This window comes from Ailuropoda melanoleuca, chromosome 17 (genome assembly GCF_002007445.2).
Source record: "Ailuropoda melanoleuca isolate Jingjing chromosome 17, ASM200744v2, whole genome shotgun sequence".
In the NCBI taxonomy this organism is placed as follows: domain Eukaryota; kingdom Metazoa; phylum Chordata; class Mammalia; order Carnivora; family Ursidae; genus Ailuropoda; species Ailuropoda melanoleuca.
In genome coordinates this window covers 37,418,506-37,438,947 of record NC_048234.1, presented here as the reverse complement: position 1 = coordinate 37,438,947, position 20,442 = coordinate 37,418,506, and the positions used below count along the sequence as shown (strand labels likewise).

The 20,442-nt window shown below is 46.1% G+C and overlaps 1 protein-coding gene and 1 long non-coding RNA gene across 5 annotated transcripts in view; one reads left to right on the top strand and one right to left on the bottom strand.

Moving 5' to 3' along the window:
• NTRK2 (neurotrophic receptor tyrosine kinase 2) overlaps positions 1–20,442 on the bottom strand; it is a 334,675-nt gene that overhangs the window by 20,086 nt on the left and 294,147 nt on the right. The gene's annotated exons all lie outside the window — the stretch shown is intronic.
• On the top strand, positions 10,875–16,549 carry LOC109488966. Of its 2 annotated transcripts, XR_004621644.1 has the most exons (4): positions 10,875–11,279; positions 12,032–12,202; positions 15,709–15,880; positions 16,010–16,549. It is a non-coding gene; the product is annotated as an uncharacterized LOC109488966 (long non-coding RNA). The 2 variants fall into 2 exon arrangements; XR_004621645.1 differs by lacking the exon at positions 15,709–15,880.

Here is a 20,442-nt window from a genome sequence, read left to right as displayed (position 1 = left end):
CTTTGGTGTGGTACCACACCTGTTTAGTCTTGCCAGCTGGACAGGACAATAGGGTAGAGGGAAATGAAGGAGAGGATGTCCACAGCTCCCCAAACTCCCCTCAGCATTACCACTGCCTCCTTGCAACCTGCCTTCTGCCTCTCACCTACCACCCCAACTCCACAACCTTCAAACAGGACCAGGACACAAACAACTGAAGTTCAATTAAAAGCCAAGCCCCCATCCCTCGATGGACTATTCATTTCCATCACAGCAGATAATATTAAGAAAAGCTATTATAACATTATTTGTATTCTCCAACCCTCATTGCATGCAGTATAGATTGAGCTTTTTAATTGTTGAGTTGATAATCATTTGTCTGTCTTGGTATCATTCACTCATTTGGCAAAATTTTTTTTGAGCTACCTTCAGGGTGCTGGGCATTGTCCTAGACAGTGGGGACATGGATGTGAACCAGTTCCACGTCCTAATGAAGTTCTCATTTTAGTGGGAGATACAGACCATACATAAACAGATGTCTGTGCATGATAATGTCAGGTGGTGATAAATACTGTGGAGAAAAGGAAGTAAATAGATGGAAAGGATAGAGAGGCATACTAATTCAAATAGGAAGGTCATCAAACACTCTTCTGAGCGGGATATATCTAAGCAGAGATCAGAAAAACAAGGCATGCAAACCTCAGGAAGAAGTGCATTCCAGGCACTGGGGTCAGCAAGAGCAAAGGTCCTGAGGTAGGAACAACCTTGATATGCTTGAACAATAAGGGGGACAGCGTGGTTGCAGTGACTGTGGCAAGAAGGTGAGAATAGGAAAAGAGGTGGAGTGTTTACCCGGACATCTTGTATTGATGTGTGTGTGGGCGGGCTATATATCTGTATCTATATTTATATTTTATCTTTACTTTTATATCTAAATAATATGTTACATCCAGATAGAATTTTAAGGCAAGCTGCTTAATGCTATTTTACAATAAACACTTAGTCTATGACCTAGCTACCGTTACCATTTACTAAGCAGGGAAACAAAGAAACCCAAGACCCTAGTCAGAGTCAGGGTCTGAGGTGGCAATGGAAGGCAGATGTTTCAAATCCACTGAGCTTGCCTCTTTCTCTTTGACTTTTGCTCTAAGTTTGTACCATTTGCCCTAATCTACGTGGTGGCATGGCCAACTTTGTAAGCCAGCTACAGCAATCATGAGTCACTTTCTCTGAGCCCTGTTCATGAGGAAATCCCTTCTTCCCTGATCCAGAGAGGTTGACAAGGACCTAATCACACCACCGGTTGGATTTCGGAACTGAGGTAAGGTCTGACTGTGTGGGTCTCCCACCCCTTTCTTTCAGCACAAGGAGGAAGAGGCAGTGGAGGGATCCTATTATTTCTAGGCTCTTCAATAGCACAGATGCATTCCTGAGTTTCTAAGAGCCTGGAATCTCTAGGATGCTTAGTTATAGCCCCGTTGGCATTCAGCCTTAAGACTGATGCTGATGGCCCCTGTATGTTTCTTTCTGTCAGAACATGAGCAGGGGTCGCCTCTATATTACCTTGTTTTTCCTGATTATTTCCCCAATATTCCACCAGCTATATGGTCACATCACTGCTGAGGTGCCCTTTGTCTCCTGAAATGACTTGAGTTTCCTTTAAGGAAGAAAGCTGCCCTGTGGTATCCCAGGGGAGTAGAGAAAAGATTTCATAACCCTGAAGTCCTTAATGATGGTCCCTTAACATTTTTTGTGCATCTCCCTTCCTGCCTCTTTCCCTCCACCAACCCCTACAACCATTTTTCTGCAAATTCCCTCCCAAGGTCTCTCTCCCAGATATGACATTTTGTTGATACCAGAACATCTATTTAGGTACAGATCATTGCCATTTAGGATACTATATTTACTGGTTGATATCTACTTGAATCCACTTATGGAAAGAGCTTCATGAAACATATAAAGGTCTTTAAGCACTACTATCTACTCTATGAACACAGACTCGGGGAAAACAATTCCCTCCAGCCCAGATTTGTCTTTCAAAATGAAGACAACAACACTCCAGAGAAGGGCAAGGTTTATAAAGAACAAACAAGCCACTGCAAACGAACTCAAAACTGGAGGAAAGACAGAGGTGATTCCCGACTCAAGGAACTTTTAAGCAATCTGCCCCTTTCCAATACTGGTGTGTCCTCTGCTTCTCCAAGGGTTAAATGTCCTCAGACCCCCCCCTTTTTGGACCCCATTCCTCCCCCATCTTCTGAATCTCCATCAACCACCATTTTTGTTCAAAGCTAAAAACCTAAGAGTCATCATGGATTCCTTATTTCCCCTCGTCCTCCACATCCAAGACATCATCAGGTTCTTTCAGCTCTGCCTGCAAAATACACTGTGAATGCACCCCCCTGTCCATTTCCACCACTGCCATGTAGTTTTATGCCACCGCACGCTTTCACCAAAGCCTCCTCTGAGCATTCGGTTCCATCCACAAGAGCTGTCCCAGTTCAGCAGGGAACCTACCTGAGCTCCTCTCATCCTAGACTGGCCTGCCTGATGTTGAGCGCATCACATGAAGACAACCTGACCCTGCCCCCCAAAACTCCAAACTCCTGATGCCTCTGCCCCACAGAAGCGACTCACCAAATGATCACCCTCTTTGTCCTAGGGGCCAGATTTTACCTTTGCCCCTCATTGTAAGTAGATTTGAATGAAACTTAATGCTGGAACACGTCAAATAACAAAAAGTATACACTCAGGTGGTTATTTCTTTATGGTCTGTACTTGGTAAAACTTCCAGAAGACAGGAACATAGATTTTTTGAGAAACGTGTGAAAGGCTTTTTACCCATTTGCTAAACACATTAATGGTCACTTCATTGCTTCTCTAAATTAAATCACTAAAGTTGCACCGTTATTGTAAAGTGGGAAAAGTGGTTACCCCTGGAGGGAAAAATTAGGTTCAGCAGAAGAGGAACCCAGAGTGATCTTTATATAGTAAAGCACTGCAGAGAGACAATGGCAGCTAATAGCATGTGGGAAGCCCTGCACATCCACACATCTGAGGCTCACACCAGACATGAACCGTGAGCCTCACGGGTCAGACTCTTAACGATCTCTACTAATGAAAACTCAGCCAATCAGAACTGGCCTCATTTTGATAGTTATCCTCTTGGGGTCTTCAGAAATTACAATCAGGCTTCCTTTGCATTTATATCACGCAAGTCCTGGTCAGGAAAACTGGGAGCTGGGCAGGGAGAGGGGGGAGGAGTTTATTTCCCTGATGGGAAACAGGCTAAGATGTGGTCTGACACTGTGTTCAAGTGATGAGGTGGTGTCACGGGGGGAATAATGTTTGGCTTTTCATCTCCAAGGGCAGGTCAAGAAAAGGTGAAGGCGAATTGTGGTATGAGATCCCATGCTTGATATAATTGCTTTTTGACGTTAATGGCCAATAGGTCATTAACCGCTTGAATGCTCAATGGGGGTGGTTGTGAAGTCCCCTTCTCTCTATACTTCTGATGTCCTATATTAAGATCCCCAGTGGGGCTTTTCCAGGTGTCCTCCTGATTTAAAAACTCAGGCCTTCAGCTGAGGGAAAAGGAGCTCTGGGTACTCCAGCACCATATCTGACAGCAGGATTGGAGCCTTGCTCTAATAATAGAATACGCCCCACCATGACCACCACCACCCTAGGTCCCTCTCCTCCTCCGTCTGTGGGGGGAGAGAATGGAGAAGGGGAGTAAGCAAGAGCCATGGGGCTATTGGCCTGGGGACCATTGGAATGTTCTTGAAGAGGGGTTACCTCCTTCCTTTCCCTTCTTTTTGCTCTCTCCAACCTCAACCTGAACTTGAGGAAAGGACTTCAAGAGAATTCCTCATAAAGACTGGGGGGTGCCTTAAGAAGGGAAGACTGGGAACTCATTCTGCATTTTGGCCTCTGTTTGAGCAGCACACTGTGTGCACTGCTAAGGAAAATGGGAAAGATAGTAGAGCTGAAAGGGGTGGCAGGAGAGCCCGGTCCCCCAGCACTGGGAAGGGCAAAGGTATGTGGGCTTCTCAGGAGTCAGTGGGCCCTACAGGAAGTGTCAGTGTTTGAGTCTTCTGGTCTGTACACTGGCTGCTCCCAGGGTGATACCTGACCCCGGAAGTGTTAGCAGAGAAGCAGTGATGGTAAAGCAGAGGATGACAACAGAGACATAAAGAGAGGTTTGCCCTTTATCCTCAATCCCTCCTCTCAGACCCTAACTTTGTAGGAACAGGAGATAAGACGAGAAGGGAGAAGTCTAGCCTGTGATGCTGGATGGAGAAGCCTTTAATCTGATAGTAGAAGGACAGTGCAAACTGGATGCAACTGGTTTTACAGCTAAAGGTAAACAGAAAGTCTTGGAATCTATCCAAGATGCTCTTTACTAAAAAAATATTTTATTTATTTATTTGGGAGAGAGAGAGCGTGAACATGAGTGGAGGGAAGGGCAGAGGGAGAGGGAGAAAGAGACTCCCTGGCACTTGATCCCAGGACTCTGGATCATGACCTGAGCTGAAGGCAGACATTTAACTGACTGAGCCACTCAGGTGCCCCATCCAAGATGCTCTTATGTGCTGGGAAATAATTGGCCTCAAAAGCGTTGTGATGCATACCGTCCCACGCCTATTAGGATGGTGAAAATACATAACGCTGACAACACCAAATGCTGGCACAGATGTGGAGCAACAGGAACTCTCATTCATTGCTGGAGGGGATGCAGAATGAGCCACTTAGGAATGCAGTTCAGTGGTTTTGGACAAAACTGAACATGCTCTTACTGTATGATCCAGCAATTGTGCTTCTTGGTATTTCCCAAATGAGTTGAAAACATGTCCACACAAAAATCTGCATCTGGATGTTAATAGAAGATTTATTCATAACTGCCAAAACTTGAAAGTGACTTGAAGATGTCCTTCAGTAGGTGACTGGGTAAATCACTTGTGGTCCAGCCAGACAGCAGAACATTATTCAGCGTTAAAAAGAAACACGCTACCAAGCCACAGAAAGACATGGAGGAACTTTAAATGCATATTAGTAGGTGAAAGAAGCCAGCCTGTAAAGGTTACATGCTATATGACTCCACCTATATGACAGTCTGGAAAAGGCAAAACTGTGGACATAATAAAAGATCGAGAGTCTAGGTTGCAACGGACTCAGGGGAAGGAAGGATGAGCACGCAAAGCAGAGAGGATTTCTGGGACAGTGAAACTATTCTGTATTATAATGGTGGCTACATGTCATTATGCACCACCAAGGGTGAACCTTATGTAAGCTACGGACTTTGGGTGACAATGCGTCGACATAGGCTCATGATTAGAACAAATGTACCACTCTGGTGGGATGTGATAGCGGGGTAGGCTGTGCATGGGCGGGTCAGAGGGGGTACATGGTAATTCTCTACTTTCTGCCCAGTTTTTCTGGGAACCTAAATCTCTAAAACATAAAGTCTGTTTTCTCTTCAAGCGTTGTATTGAGGACATGGGCTGTGGCAGTGACTAAGGCTCCATCGCTTGGTTTCCATCTGTGCCATTCAAAAGTTCAAGAAAGGAGGTTTCTGGTCCTTCCCATCCTCACTGTACTCCCCCGGCATTCACAGGACTGTGGGCACCGTTTTGTAGAAACTGAGAAGCTGAGCTGTGGGTGCAGAATGGTAGCTCAGAGGAAAGCAGCAGAGAATACAGCTGCATGGACACTGGCATGGGGTAGCCTGCCTGCCCATGCCCCAGGGCGGAAGTCAATGTGGCCGGAAGTCCACTCTCAACAGGAAATAGAGAACGGTGCTCCTCAGAAGTCTCCAAGATAGGGACATAGTGAGGGCTTGGGAAGGAGGCCAAGAGAATGTGGGGCCAAACCCTCTTACCAAGAGAAACTTAAGTTTACCCTGGAATGTACACACTGTTTCTTCCACATATAACTTTAAAAACTTTTTTGTTCTAATTTTGAGAGCTTGATAGGTAAACTTGCCAGGAGGATTACAAGGATGCTGGGCATATCAGTATATCAGTGGTGCTGAGCTAAAATAAGTCAAGATGAGGAAAAAGTAAAGGATATTAATGAGAAGCATCTTTAATTATTATGATTTGTGTCTTAATGGGTCCATAATGTTGGCTGTATCATATTAGAATGATTTTAGTCATAATAGTTCTAAGGATATTAGACTCTTAACAGGCAGTACAAAGAGAGCTTTTACAGCTTACTGTTGGGAATGATTCACAGCTGAGAACAGTGAATGTCTAATCACCATTCTGACGGCTTCCATAGGCTTGGGCAGTCATAGAAGAGAAAACTTCAATGTTGGGCAATCAGAAGGGTGGTCAGTGGAAGAGGGATAAAACAAAAGGCTAAAATGGACTTCCTGGCTGGCTGGGTGTTCAACCTTGTCCTCATACACATACAAGCGACTAGGTTTTCTTATGTGAACCAGGAAGAGAGTCCCCTGGAGGCACTCGAGAAAAGTGTGTGGAAGACAGACTGAAACGTCAGAAGACAAGAGAGAAGAGTTTCTTCAGCTGAAAGAAAGGAAAGGCTGTTTGGGGTTTCAAGAAAAGGGACTGACAACCTTCACTATAGATGAAGGTCAATTTGGGGCAAACTTCCACACATTGGGGCTTCACTAAAATGGCATCCCGTGAGTCTGGACTACAGAACCATGTCAGGTGACACTGCATCATGTATAAATGAAGTTTTCCAGTAGCAAATTCCTTTTCTTTCCAGAACAGATTCACCTGACATCAAATTCTAAGAAATAAGAAAGGTGGGAGAGGGGAGAGTTTCTCCGTGCAGCAGAGCCTGAGGCCAAGGCTTCTATTTTCTCTGGAAGTTCCATGTGACTGATGGCTTGTTCACAGGCTCCTTCTGGGAGCCTACAGGAAGTACTGGGTCTGATTGAGGAGAAGAATGGGGAATAGTTCATCTACACTTGCCTTTCCCCTGTTGCTCGAAGATTCCAGTACTGGGTGTTGGCTTCCCTGCACTTCCCAGTTGAGCACACATGGGAATCAGAGTGAGTATAATGGAGTTTCGTACCTCAGCATCAACAGGCAGGCACGAGGCCATGATGTGAGAGGTACACAACATGGGCAAGATGGAGGTGCTATGCAGTCTGGTGGGAATCCACCCAGGAGAGGGAGCAGAACAAATAGTCAATGGTCCCAAAGACAGGCAAAGTCAAGAGCATCTGAAGCTGAGTGAGAGGTATTTGCCCTAGGAAGGGGATTAGGCAGCAAGACCCTACTATCTTTCCTTTCTTCTACCATTCCACTAGGGCTGGATCCAAATTTCCCTACCCCTATTTTCAGAGCCATCATTACCTCAGTTTTCCCCAACCCATTCCCCAAATTGCTTTGCTGAATATAGAATCAACCTCCATGTCGGGCTGACTTGGTGTCCCTTTGCTGACCACCCAGCCGCTACCGTATGCCTGGAATACCTCTTCTTTTTCTTCTGCCCCAGGGGTGGCAAGTGTCTGGGCTGGCTACCATCTACCCCCAGCTCACAGCTCGAAACTCAGCACTGGAGCTTCTCCACGCAGTCCTTTCCCTGGAGCAGGGATTTTGCTTAATCTCCATTCTAGTTATCACTCTGGTTGCCTTACTTGTCCCCCAGGCTTCCAGAGATATGTGGATCTGTGCCTCTAAACACAAGCTCTGTCTTTGGGACCCTGTCCCGCAGGACAGGTATTTTTGTAGCCGATTCCTGCTTGACAGGATTTGGGGATATCTGTGTATAAAACTCCTCATTTCTGGGTCCATCCACTTCAAGAGGCATTTAGCTTCCTCTCCACCCCTAGCCTGGACTGGAGATTTCTTTAAATCTCAGACGCTAATTTTTCCCCTGGGCTAGTTTCCTACTAGTAACTGGACTTGCTCACCATAGTGTGTAAACCTAAAACCTGGCACCTGCCTGCCCTACACCCACCCTGCCTGGCTGCTACATCTCTGTGACTCTTATATGAGGAAGATGATCGCAAGTCAAGAATTGATAAAGACTTCATCCTTAGTTGGCTTCCTCATGGTTGTTCGAGCCTCTCACTGTGCACGTGCTCTCACCTTCATGGCCAGATAGAGACAGGGATACAGACACATGCTACTAATCACTGGACTGAATGTGGACAAATCCCCGGATGATTCTACATGGAGGCAGAAATGGGCTCCCCAGGCTGGAAAGAGCCACAGAGGAGAAGGGGTTAATCAGTAGGGGCACGAGAAAATCAGCCCAATCACAGAGCACCTGCTACAATCTAGCCCACCCCTGGAAGGGGACAGGCTATGGTCTGGCACTCTCTCTTTTTGTCTCTCTCTAGACCTCTTCTCTACTCTGAATTCCTTTCCATTTTCTCTTCCATATAATACCATGATTTTGATGACAGTTTTGGTATTTAAAGAACTGCCAATGGTAGACAATGGTAGCAGATGCTGACTTAGAATAGAGCCCTGGTTCTCTGACTCTGACTCCACCGCACGGTGTCCTGGAAGCAGCCTCTGTCCTCGCCTGGAAATCACACCGTGAGGGCAGAGTCTGGGGCCCCAGGGCAAGGTCTCTCTCCTTCAGTCAGGTGTGGTCAGGAGATAGGGGAAATAACTCCACTTCCCAGATACAAAGCTGAGCTTTAAATGACTTGCCTCTGGGCATCTGGGCTCTGCCCGCTAGCCCACAGACACCTGGGGCCGAACTGCGATCTTGCTTTAGCTGTTCCTCTGGCGAGACTCCCTAAAGCTTTCTTTGGCAAGCTTGCTGGAGTGAGAAACCATGATGGCGGGTCATTGCTGAGTCTTATCACGGCAACGTCTTTCACGCTGCATTAGTAACTTTTGAGTGCTTAATAAGTGACATAAATGGGAAGGGGTTTACATCTTTAGAAATGCTTTTTTCCCAAAGTTAATATTTCACGCTAAATCTATTCACTCTTTTGACATTTTTATGACCTGTGTACAGCAGTCTCATATGTCCGCAATAATGTCCCAATTGAAAGGGTATGATGATCACTTCACTGCTCTTTGTTAAGTCAATTTTAAGCATCTTGTTCCATTTGGGACTTATGTCCAATCAGATATCTTCCTTTTAAAACTCTGCCTCCCTTATTTCCCCAGGATTGTAATATTTGGAAAGACAAGAAAGAAACTGTTGACTTTTCTGGGGATCTCAAGCGTCCATGTGTTTCTTGTCCCCTCTTAAAGGCTAATTACCTTTAGACAAGTGAATGTGATCTATTGAATTAAAAAGCTCTACGAGTCTGGAATGGTTACCCTAAATTTGGAACAGGTCTCAAGCTTTTGTTTAGTTGGCTAGATAAAGGTAGTTTGTCCCAGGGCTGGAAACGTAACCAACACATGTTCCAGGCCATATGCTGGTTCTTTACACACATGAATTTACTTAGTTTCTTGCAACAACCCAGCAAGTGAGGCTTTACACTGTCTAAATCTCAGATAAAGAACCTGGGGACTCAGAAAGGATACATGACTGCCCAAGTGTGTGGCCGAGCCAGTCCCGCAGTGCCCTGATTCCCAGGCCAGATTCAGCTCCAGTCTGCTGGGATTACCATCAGGCTTTGGATTCAGATCAGAACCTGGAGAAGTTACACAGACTCTTCACTTGGGCACCTGGGATTCCACGGGGCACAGCGAGACGCATAAACCACCCCATGCCAAAAAAAAAAGGGGGGGGGGACAAGGTAGACCTTTCCTCAAACTTCACCAATATTGTAATTATTCCGGGGGAAAACAACAACAGCAACAGTATGTAGTCTTTCCTCCTAGAAATGTGGTCTGGTAGTGTGTGATTCTTTCTGAAGCCCAGGAGGCTTTTCTACAGGGCATGCTGGCTGGAGACCCGGACAGCCTGCATTCCGATACGAATCTAATTTTCCCAAGACTGGTCCATTTCTCAGGACTCACACGGAGTTTATAATTCACTTTGCTATTTTTAAAATGGTCTAAGGATCACCCTCTAAGGCCTGAGCACAATATGGCCATTTCTTAGGGAAAATCCTACCCCTCAGGTGGGAGCATGTTGTGAGCCTTGCAGTTGGGGCTCCGCACACATCCATCCCTGCTGCCCATTAGCGACTCGTCTGGGTCTAATTTAGGCCACAACACACATCGAGCAGGAACTCTGTAATTCCATGTTCTCTTCAATGTTCAGCAGATTTTGTTCACTCAACAAATGTTAAATGCCAGTAATAACTAACACCTTCTCTCTCTAAATAAAGCACTATTTTGAGACAGCATATACATGACCATTCTGATTTCATCTTTTATTTAGAGAGCAGGGGAAAAGAAAAGAAAAGAAAAGAAAAAAACCACACACAGATTCTGTCAGCAGCGCCTGTATTTCAAAGTCTAAAACTGGGTCATGGAGACGGGCTGGAGGCTAGGGGAAGCTGCAGAGCCTGGAAGGCCTGAGAGGATCCAGGGATGGTAGTCATCCAAAGTGTCTCCTGCAAGCCTTCAAGGAGGAGACAGAGCAGGAGGCTGGAAAGAGCCCTGGGCAGGCGACTTGCTGCCGAGGGGTGGTCTGGGCTCGGCCACTACTGTTGACGCCAACACATGTGACACTCAGGGGTCAAAGCGGATGCTGCCTGCGAAATGGCAGGCGATTCACTTAAATTATTCATTTGCTGAGCGTGTTTTTATCGGGGGCCTCCTCTGTATTTCACATGGGGAAAATCACAGAGAACGTGGCCCTCACCCTTCTGGAATCTGGGATGGGGAAGATATTAAACCAAATAATCTCAAAATATGGAATTTAAGTGCAACGCATGATGTGGAAGAGAGGTTCGTGGCGCAGAGAAGTAGGAGAGAAATTCAAAACACCTAGCAGGCCCTGACCAACCGCACCTACATAGGCCTGGTGCCCGAAGGCTCCGCGCTGTGCATGGAGGCCACTTTTTAGTGGCTGAAGGAAGCAGACTCGGGTGGTGCTACCAACCTGTGTGGAAATCTCAAGTTTCGCAACCAGTGTTCCGGCTGCATGTTGGCATTGCATAAGAGCTTATAATAGAGGGGTTTGCTCTGGGCTGGAAGGCTGGTAAAAGGTTTCGTATAGGGGTAATATGTGAGCCAAGATCCGAAGAATAAGAAAGAATTAACGAGGTGAAGACAGAACTTATTTTTAGGCACCGTGAGCGAAGAGCCTTCAAAGGCCCAATGGCAGGAGGGAACAAAATGTGTTTGAGAAGCTTAAAGAAGTCCAGCAGGGTGAGCGTGCAGTAAGCAATGGCAGCGTAACAGGGGATGAGGTGGGGGCGTTGCATGTGAACCAAAACACGAAAGATCTTGCAGGTCAGTGAAAGGATTTCGTTTATTTCCTTATGAACAATGGGAAGCCGTTAAAGGCTTTTAGCCGAGAAAGGCATGGCCAGATCTGCCTTTTACAAAGTACTCTCAGGCTGCTGGGGGGAGCACCTGGAAGGTTGCTATGTCCGTTCCGGGGAGAGGCTGGTGGCTTGGACTAGGACTGATGATAAGGGTGGAGAGAGTATATTGCTTCTTGCTTGCTAAATTGCTAGATCGCGGTCATTCACTGAGCTAGGATGCACTTGAATAGGCCTGGGACACATTGGGGATGGGAGCCAAGAGAGAAGAGATGGAAGAGAGAGAGGCTGAGTGTGTTGCCACAGGGGAACCATTGTAGTATCCCACAGGAAACCAGGGTGCAGGGGAGGGTTCTGGACGGGAGGTGTGCATTTGTGAGTTAGGTCTGCAGCAGTGGCCGCTGACCCCTGGACTGTGAGGAGATAGCTCAGGGAAGAGCAAGGCTCTAGGTGGGGCCTTGAGAGATTCTAGCAGTCAATGGCTGGCCCTGTGAAGGGGAGTGAGAAAGCATGACCAGAGGGGACAGGGAAGACAAGGTGTCCTGCTATCAAAGAAGCCAAGGAAAGAGAACACTTCAAGAAAGAGGGAGTGGACAACAATTGTCAAATGAAATGAGGGCTGAAAATGCCCACTGGCTCGCTCTCCAGAGAGACTTCCCTGAGGGGTTCATGACAGTAGCTATATTTTTCATTCAACTCTTCACTTTGAACTAATTACAGACTCATAAGGGATTGTGTAGTATGGACAGCTCCCATGGACCATCACCCTGTTTCCCCCAGTGGTAACATCTTATACAGCCATCATGTCACAACCGGGACCCTGACCCTGGTGCAGGATGGGAGACTCCACCCCAGACCCTCATCAGATTACAGAGGAGCTGCTGTGATGAGGTAATGGGATCAGAAGTCAAATCAGAGAGACAGATGCGGTGTAGACAGTAAATACTGTCTTCTGCTCTGTCCTGGGTGCTATGAGGGGAGTCCTACAGAAACCTCACATCCACGGGACCTGGACAAGAAATATGGGGGAAGGAAGCTGAGGGTGGAAATCTATCTCTGGCAGTGGGTATCAATGTTGGAGGCCACAGTGGGCCTGGCAGCAGGATCTCTAGCGGTGAGTCCTTGGGGACAACCCCTGGGAGGTGGCAGAAGGAAGCCCACTCATGTTGTGGCAGAAGCATCGAGACTCTTCCTTCAGGACCCAGTTTCTGGGCAGTTTGTGTCTCAGATTTTACAGACTGAGAGGAGCAGAGAATCTTTCTACACCAGAGTGCCGGACACTTTACAGCTATTCATTTCCTAATTGAACATTAGAAGGAACTTTTGCTGGTGGGTTCAAGGGACTAATTTGTAATAAGCCCATTTCACAGATGAACACACTGAACCCCAGCTCCAAGGGAACTCACATCACCCCCACCACGGATGGCAAAGTCCTCCCCCGGGTCTCAGAGTTCTGGTTTGTGACATTTCTATTCCATTGCCTCCTAGAGTACCTGACTTCGTGAGTTGCTCTGGGTCTCCAGAAACAGCTTGTACTGAGTTGTGCAATAAATTAAGCACTGCTTCCTATAAAACTTTGATCATTTTCTTCTTCCTGATATCACCCAACTTGGCCATCCCCAGATATCCAAAAGCCAAAAATATCGGAGGAGGACATGTTTTATCTTCATCTCTCGTTCTAGTTGATAGATGGCCAAAAACCAGAAAAATAATTAAGTATTCGAAACCTTGAGGGTAGATTTGACTAATGTCGCACATTACAACTGCTGTTGCACTAGGATCATTGCTGAAGCTCTGTTTTCAAAAACGGAGGGCAAGGAGAGCAGGTCAAAGGAGGAGAAGCAGGTGGCAGTCGGCAGCAGGACCCGGGTCCCCACGGGGCTGGGGCTCCGTTGGCCTCATTTGGATGGGTGCTCAGGGAGGTTCCCCTTGCCCGCCTCATTCCATCTCCCCGGGAAGACAGAGAGCACAGCACTGGCTGCCCCTCTGGGAGAAGCTAGAACAAAGCTCTGGTCCTGCATACTAATTGGCCTACTTTAATGACTCTTCATCCCCTGCCTCCAACTGCACAATCCCCTCTTCCGAAATCGCCTGCTCCTAGCGGAGGAGGCTCGCTGCCATGGCAACCAAGCCTTCCAATGCTGGGAAAACTCACCATAGAGATGTGGGGAGAAAAATTCCACTGGTGCATTTCCAAAGAAGAAGGGCTTAAGGGGAGGGAGAGGGCGAGGAAGGGTTTGGGGAATGATGTGGTTGGAGATGGGGAGCTTCCCTGGCTGAGGGCGGGGGTGGGGGGGACACAACACAGACGTGCTTGCAGACACAAAAGCCCTCAGAGAGAGCCTGACACTGGGAGACCCATCTACAGATGCTGATGTTCAAGTCACCTCATCCACGGGGTGCCCCGCACAGAAGAGGGAGGACAGGCACAGGTCCACGAAGGCCTGTCCCATTAATCAAATACTCCCTACCTAGTCAGTAAAATACAGTACCGAGGTTGAGTGTGCTCTTACCCACGTGTGGGCTTGGTCACGGGGGCTCCTGTTAGGGCTCTGACTTGGCTAGAAAACTGTATCTGAAACACAATTATATCTCCTTTGAAAAGAGAGCAAATATGGTCAACACACGGTGTGTGCCTCGCTTCTGAGTTGCTGCAGGACAGGGAATATCCCCCGAGGTGGGTTTGCTTGGAGGCCGCCTGCTCGCAGCCGATGTGACCCAGGACTTCAGCTGTTGCTGTGGGGACAGACATTGGGCCAACAGCGCTTGGCGCCTCCATGTCCTCTTTGCGGGATGGCAAAGCAGCAGATGGGGTGTTTGGGGGATCCCCTCTGATTCTGGGGCACCCTTTAGCGTTGTCTGAAGCTCTGTCCCTTCTGGAGTGCTTTAATTCATCCCCCTCTGTTGTTTAGAGCTCCCCTTCAGATCCTTTTCTTCCTGTTTCTAAAGCAAGGCAGTGCCTTTTGCGTCATGAGCCCAGAGCATCGTTTCTGAAACGCCCCAGTGTTAAGTAGCTGGCACACATTAATGTCGAAAAGGGGTGTTTAGTTCCCAAAACCAAAGCAAACACACACACAAATGTTCTCTTTGGGACCAACGTGGGAGAGAGTTTCTAAAGGCCGACCACAAGCTGATTGTGTTTCTGACAGTCCCCTTCTCTCAAAGGAATGAGCAAATTCTGCCATGCCTTTATCTGTGCCTGACAACTCCCAGAAACAAGCCAGGGCTGGGAGCTCGCCTCGGATCCAAGTCAGGAAACCCTGAGAGCAGGAGGCAGCCCGCGCTTGGAGAATGAAGCCTTGGAAGCCACACAAAACTGGGAGGCACTTCTTTCCCAGTCCGGGCGAACGATGCAGAGAAAAGCCTTATTTGGTCATATTAAATAAGTTACACACGGTCACATTCACCTTTGTCCCTCTGATGTCATTCTTGACACAAAGACTCTGTAACATGCTTGACTCCCAAGCCTCGGCTTTTCAATGTGACATTTGACGAATCTTTCTCTCATCTCTTTTCAACAAATATTTATTGAACACACTCTGCTAGATGCGGGGGTGGAATAAAAAAGTGACTACCCGCCTGTCCTTCTTTAAGAGGGTATTTGGAGATAATGGTCCTCTCTTACATTTGCAGGTGACACTCCATTCCCAAAGCTTGTGCCCAGCCTGGCAGGGCAGAGATAAAGCTTGTACTGCCGAGCAAGGAACGAGGGGCAGGAAGCCCTTGATAAAGGATGGCAATAATGTTCGGGGATGCTATCCTGGCTCTTACCAACTCACTTTGCACCTAGGAAGTTTAGGTGCTAAAACTGTATGTTCTCTGGGGAGCAGGGCACAAGGCAGTCTGGGTATGAAGAGCCTCTTGGGAGATTAAATAAGTTAGCCTTCAAAGAAATCTTTGAAAGTGAGGACACTTTATTCAGAAAGAAAATTGGCTTTGCTTTCAAAAAAGACTGCAAAAGAGACATTTCAAAGCGATGTCTTAATGAGGTAAAAAAAAAAAAAATACTGGCCAAGGAGTTAAGAGGTTGAGAGCCCGTGCTACCCTGTGGCTTTTAGAAAATGAGGAAATCGGGCCAGATTATTTCTAAACTGCAGGTCAAAAATTCTGCACGGTTTACCAGGCAGGTTTGCAATCACATACGTCATGCGTAGGTTACTGAAAAAGATTTGATCAAACGCTGTTTTAGAAGTTATGCAATTGGTTATTACATATAGGTGTCTTTATTTAATTGCCAAGATGGGTGTCAAGAGCTAACTAGCATTTTCAAGGGTTTGTTATTTTGAGGTCTCCTCTCACATGTACTATAACATAGACCATAGTTTATAAGGATGGAAAGCAGAATGTCTGGAACGAAACAGACATTCCATAAATATTTTCTTCATAAATAAATGAAGACCTGGATGGATGAATGAACGTGGAGCAGGTGACTTACAGAGTGGAGAAGAGGATTTTGTAGCGGTAGAGAGGAGAATGCAAATGAAGATCCTTCTGAGAAGCATATCAAAGTATCTCCTGCCACAAACAATAGCCGCGTCACCAAGAAACAAAATATTGCCTCGGAGGGAGGTAAGTAGGGGTGGGCAAGTACCTCTGTACGAGAAGTTTTACTACTCAAGTCCTATGCTTTCTTCTTAAGGTTAGTTTGGTGACTTACTATCGCTAAGGAGCCACATTGCCTGTGTTTTCTGCTCCTAGATATCTGCGTTTGGAAAACGGGTTACTCCTGTACCAGCCCCGAGACAGCACAATTCCATGTGGATCCAAGCATCAGATTTAAACCCAGACTCCCAGCTGAGATCAAACAGATCTGTCATTTCAGGTCATCGTATGTGGACAAATAAGGCACTTGGGGGTACCCTCAGCCCCTCGGCATCTTGGCCTGTGGGTTGCTCACTGATGGCGTCTCCAAGGTTCTGCCAACCCTGTCTGGTGTGCAGGTGCATATTTAAGGGCTTTCATGCCTTCTAGAAACCTCTCACCAGTGGAGCCCTGGGCACCAGCCATGGAGGTCCTGTGCCTCTGTTTGCCAGGGCTGTGTTTCCTGGGGAAATGAGCTCATGTTTCTTTTGGACCTTGTCAATTTCTGACCATCCTTCCAGCTAAAGCTCAGCCGTCTTGGTAGCACTCTATGAAACCCCCGGCCCAGGGGAGCGTCTAACATTTACTCTTTCTGATGAAACCATGTATTAGATTAAACTTTTGTGCTATTATCACCTTATGGATATTCTTTTTCTTTCCCACTAGATTAAAAACCCTTCTATATTATAATCATATTACAATATATAAATTTATCAAAGTACCATGCCATACGCCTTAAACTTAAATAATGTTACATGTCACATCCTGCAATAAGGAAGAAAATAAATTCCTCCTTGTAGAGTGGGAACTGTATTTGGTGCACATCTGTGCCCCCACCATGCCCAGTAGGGGTTGAATAAGCATTTGTTGATTGATGGATAATAAATACATCACAGTAATTATGCTAAGAAAGTCGCTGCAGTATTTAAGGAGGCAAATGAGAAATCCACAACTCTGAAGTATAGTCAAATAGATAAGCATTACATGCAGACCAGAATCATTTAAAAAAATAAAATGGAAGGTCAGAAGCGCCACCATTAAAATTCTTGTTGTAAAAATAAATTAAAATCTGTATTTTCTGCATCCTAAGTGTACTTTAGTAGTGGTGAGCACAGCAATCAAGAAGAATTTATGTAGAGAAAAGTGGGAGCAGAATTATTTGCTCACATGGATCATTGCTTAGCTAACGCTTCTGCTCAGAAAAATAACTTTTACACTGCTCGACTTGATGTTACTGATTTTTCATTCTTAATGCTTCACTGCCCTTTGATTCCTTAAAGATGAATCATGAGCTTTGAATGTGAGGCTAAGAGGGAAGGATGTAAAGAAAAGAAAAAAGGAGGCAGTTTAAGTGGGAGAAGGAAGAAAATACATATTCTCTGCTTTCTCCAAGGACTGAGGGTCATATTGAAATCTCTGCGCTGTGTGAACAATACTACTTGCATTGTCCTAACTTAAAAAAGAAAACGGGGTGGGGTTTCTTCTCCATTTATTTTATGAAACTGTTTCATTTCATGAAACTATTTCAGTACAGTCCATGTGCTGAGTCATCTAAAGGTAGTCCCCAGATCATTGCCTCTTTCACGCAAACCAGTTATTGACCAGATATTGATGAGAGCCCAAGCAATTTACGACCTGGCACTTAATTAACATAAAACTGCAATAACGCCCTTCCAGTGGCGTTCAGGGCTAGAAGGTTGAACTTCTTAATCATTTCTTTTCACTCTGAATGCCAAATTGGACCAATTTGGGGTCTTGAGTCCTCATGCTTTCATATCAAAAGATTTCAAATCTATGATCTCATTTACAGGAGAAAGACAAATAGTACAGGCCTTCAATGAGCACCCAGTTTAGTTAGAAAGTGGACTATTCGGTGTTTTTGCAGTTTTTCTGTGGCAGTTTCAGAGATGAATTATAAAGCCAGAAAGGATGGGAAAGAGGAGGAAACAAGAAGAGGATGTGGGAGGGGCGAGGAAGACCCAGAGAGACTGGTCTCCCAGACTCTTTGAATTTCTGATGAGCTGATCCATGCAGCTGGGGCCTTAATTACACAGAGATGCGCTTTATGTTCTTTGCAGAACCACCCTCCCTCCCCAGAGCTGAAAAGGTGGCTGCTGTCTGTAAGGCAGGAGCAGGTTAAATTATAGTTATTATCTGGTCACTGTTTGAAGGCCAGCGATGACTACCATTTGACAAGCAGCCCTCCAGCCAAATTATAAAGTTCTCGAACCCTCCCCAGTTCAGACAGTCTGACAGTAATTCTTCGGAGAGATGCTCCCATCACCACTGCAACTGTTTATGCCTCCTTCAAAATTTCTTCCACTTGCAACATCAATGAGTCTCATGGTCATTTATGCATCTGGTTTGTTGGTAGGCTTAATTCCTTTAGATCTACTGAAACTATTTGATAAATTATTGGAGAGAGCAAGCAAGAGACAGAAATAGGGAGAGAGAAACTTGTGACCATAATTGGGGATCCCACTATTTGCATTCATTAAGTCCAGAGAGTCTATTTTAATTGAACTGTTCTACTCAGGACATTCTTAGATATATCCAAAAACTCTGTAGAAGTATCCTGGAGGTTAGAAGGGAACACCTTATTTTGGGCTTTGAAACACTGGTGAATTCACTAGTGGAGCTAGTGAACGTTCTCTTTGCCCCCAGTGGTGTTGGCAAAAGTATTACTTCTATGCAGATGAATCTGGCATCTTAAAATATTCTACCTTATCTCAACGTATGCTCAATCAATTCAAGGAGGGTAGATTTTATTCTTCAGGAAGATACTACCATAACATGTATCCATATTTACACCAAACAATTAGCCTGAAGATTAATTAGTGGGTATATATCACTCTTAATAAGTCAATTGCTTAGCTGAAAAGGCAGGCTACGTGGAGCTGGCTTTTTGGCAGAGGGATGGTGGCGATCTCACGCTGTTCAGTGAGTTCTCTGCAGGTTCAGATCTGGGCTTACCACATTTATTGATTGCGTGAATACAGGTAGAAGGAGGGACCCGTGAACTCACTGACTCGTAGGACAGACTTTAGAGAAGCACTTCTAATGTGCTCAGAGGGGTCTGTCCTCGGTAAGACTCAATAAACATCAGTCACTTCGGCCAGCTGTCGTGGCTCTTCTAAATTGAGTTACAAATTAGAGAGGTTGGGGGCGCCTGGGTGACTCAGTCAGTTAAGCATTAGACTTCAGCTCAGGTCATGATTCCAGGGTCCTGGGATCAAGCCCCAGGTCGGGCTCCCTGCTTAGCAGGGAGTCTTATTCTCTCTCTTCCTCTGCCTCTGTGCTCTCCCTCTCTCTCTCCCTCCCTCTCAAATAAATAAGTACATAAAATCTTTAAAAAAAAAATACAGGATTTTCAAAAGGGCAACTTCGCTTTGCTTGCATCATGGAAAAGAGACACTAATAACATCAAGAGTTTGGTTTATCCCTGGTTAGTAATTTTCTAGGTGCCCGGTTTATTTAAAAACAATATATTGGGGCGCCTGGGTGGCGCAGTCGTTAAGCGTCTGGCTTCGGATCAGGGCGTGATCCCAGCGTTCTGGGATCGAGCCCCACATCAGGCTCCTCCACTATGAGCCTGCTTCTTCCTCTCCCACTCCCCCTGCTTGTGTTCCCTCTCTCGCTGGCTGTCTCTCTCTGTCAAATAAATAAATAAAATCTTTAAAAAAAATTATTAAAAAAAAAACAATATATCAGCAAAGGGCTTGGCTGTTTCTGCAATGACCTTTGCAAGGATGCATAGGTGATTGTTTTAACCTCCTTTGCCTAAGGGGACACAGTCTTGTACTGGTGGCCTAGTCTAAGGCCCGTCTCTGGCAGGCAGGCCAAGTCAGTCTCAGAGCCTGGAGGCGGCAACTCTCCTCTCTCACTGTTTAATATACTCATACTGTGGAAAACCCTCACAACGCATGTTCTTTCATCTGATCTCCTCCACAACTTGCTGAAAATACAGCCAGAGGACAACCAAAAGCAAAGCAGAGAGGCTAAGAGTCTTTCCTTTGGCGAGGGGATGAAGCAGGGGCAGGGAAAAGCCTGGAGCTCAGGTATCTTGTCTTTCAACAAGCTCTTTCCAGTTTACGTATGAGCCACCTCCTCACGAACTACAGTTGATTTTTTAAAATCTGAGTACGTGCTGTGAGCAGTCACGGTGGTTCTCAGTGAGGGGTCAACAGACCAGCATGGGGGGCTTTACGTGAGAACTTGGAAGAGGTGTACATCCTGGGACCCCACCCTAGCCCGACTGAATCCAAAACACTGGGCGTGCGGCCAGCCTCCTGTTCTACCAAGGCCTCCAGGGAACTCCCATATACACCAAAGCTTGAGGACCACTCCCCTAGAACAAGGAGGCTAATAATAAATGATCTCATTTAATCCTTACAGCTACGCCAAGACATGTAATACTGTTAGCACAGTCTTGGATAGAGGAAACTCAGGCTCTAAAGGAATAGCCAACCTTTCTAATACCATGTGGTCGGTAAGAAAAACCCCTATGTCTGCCGGACTCCAGGGGCCCAGCTTCTAAACCCACTGTCCCA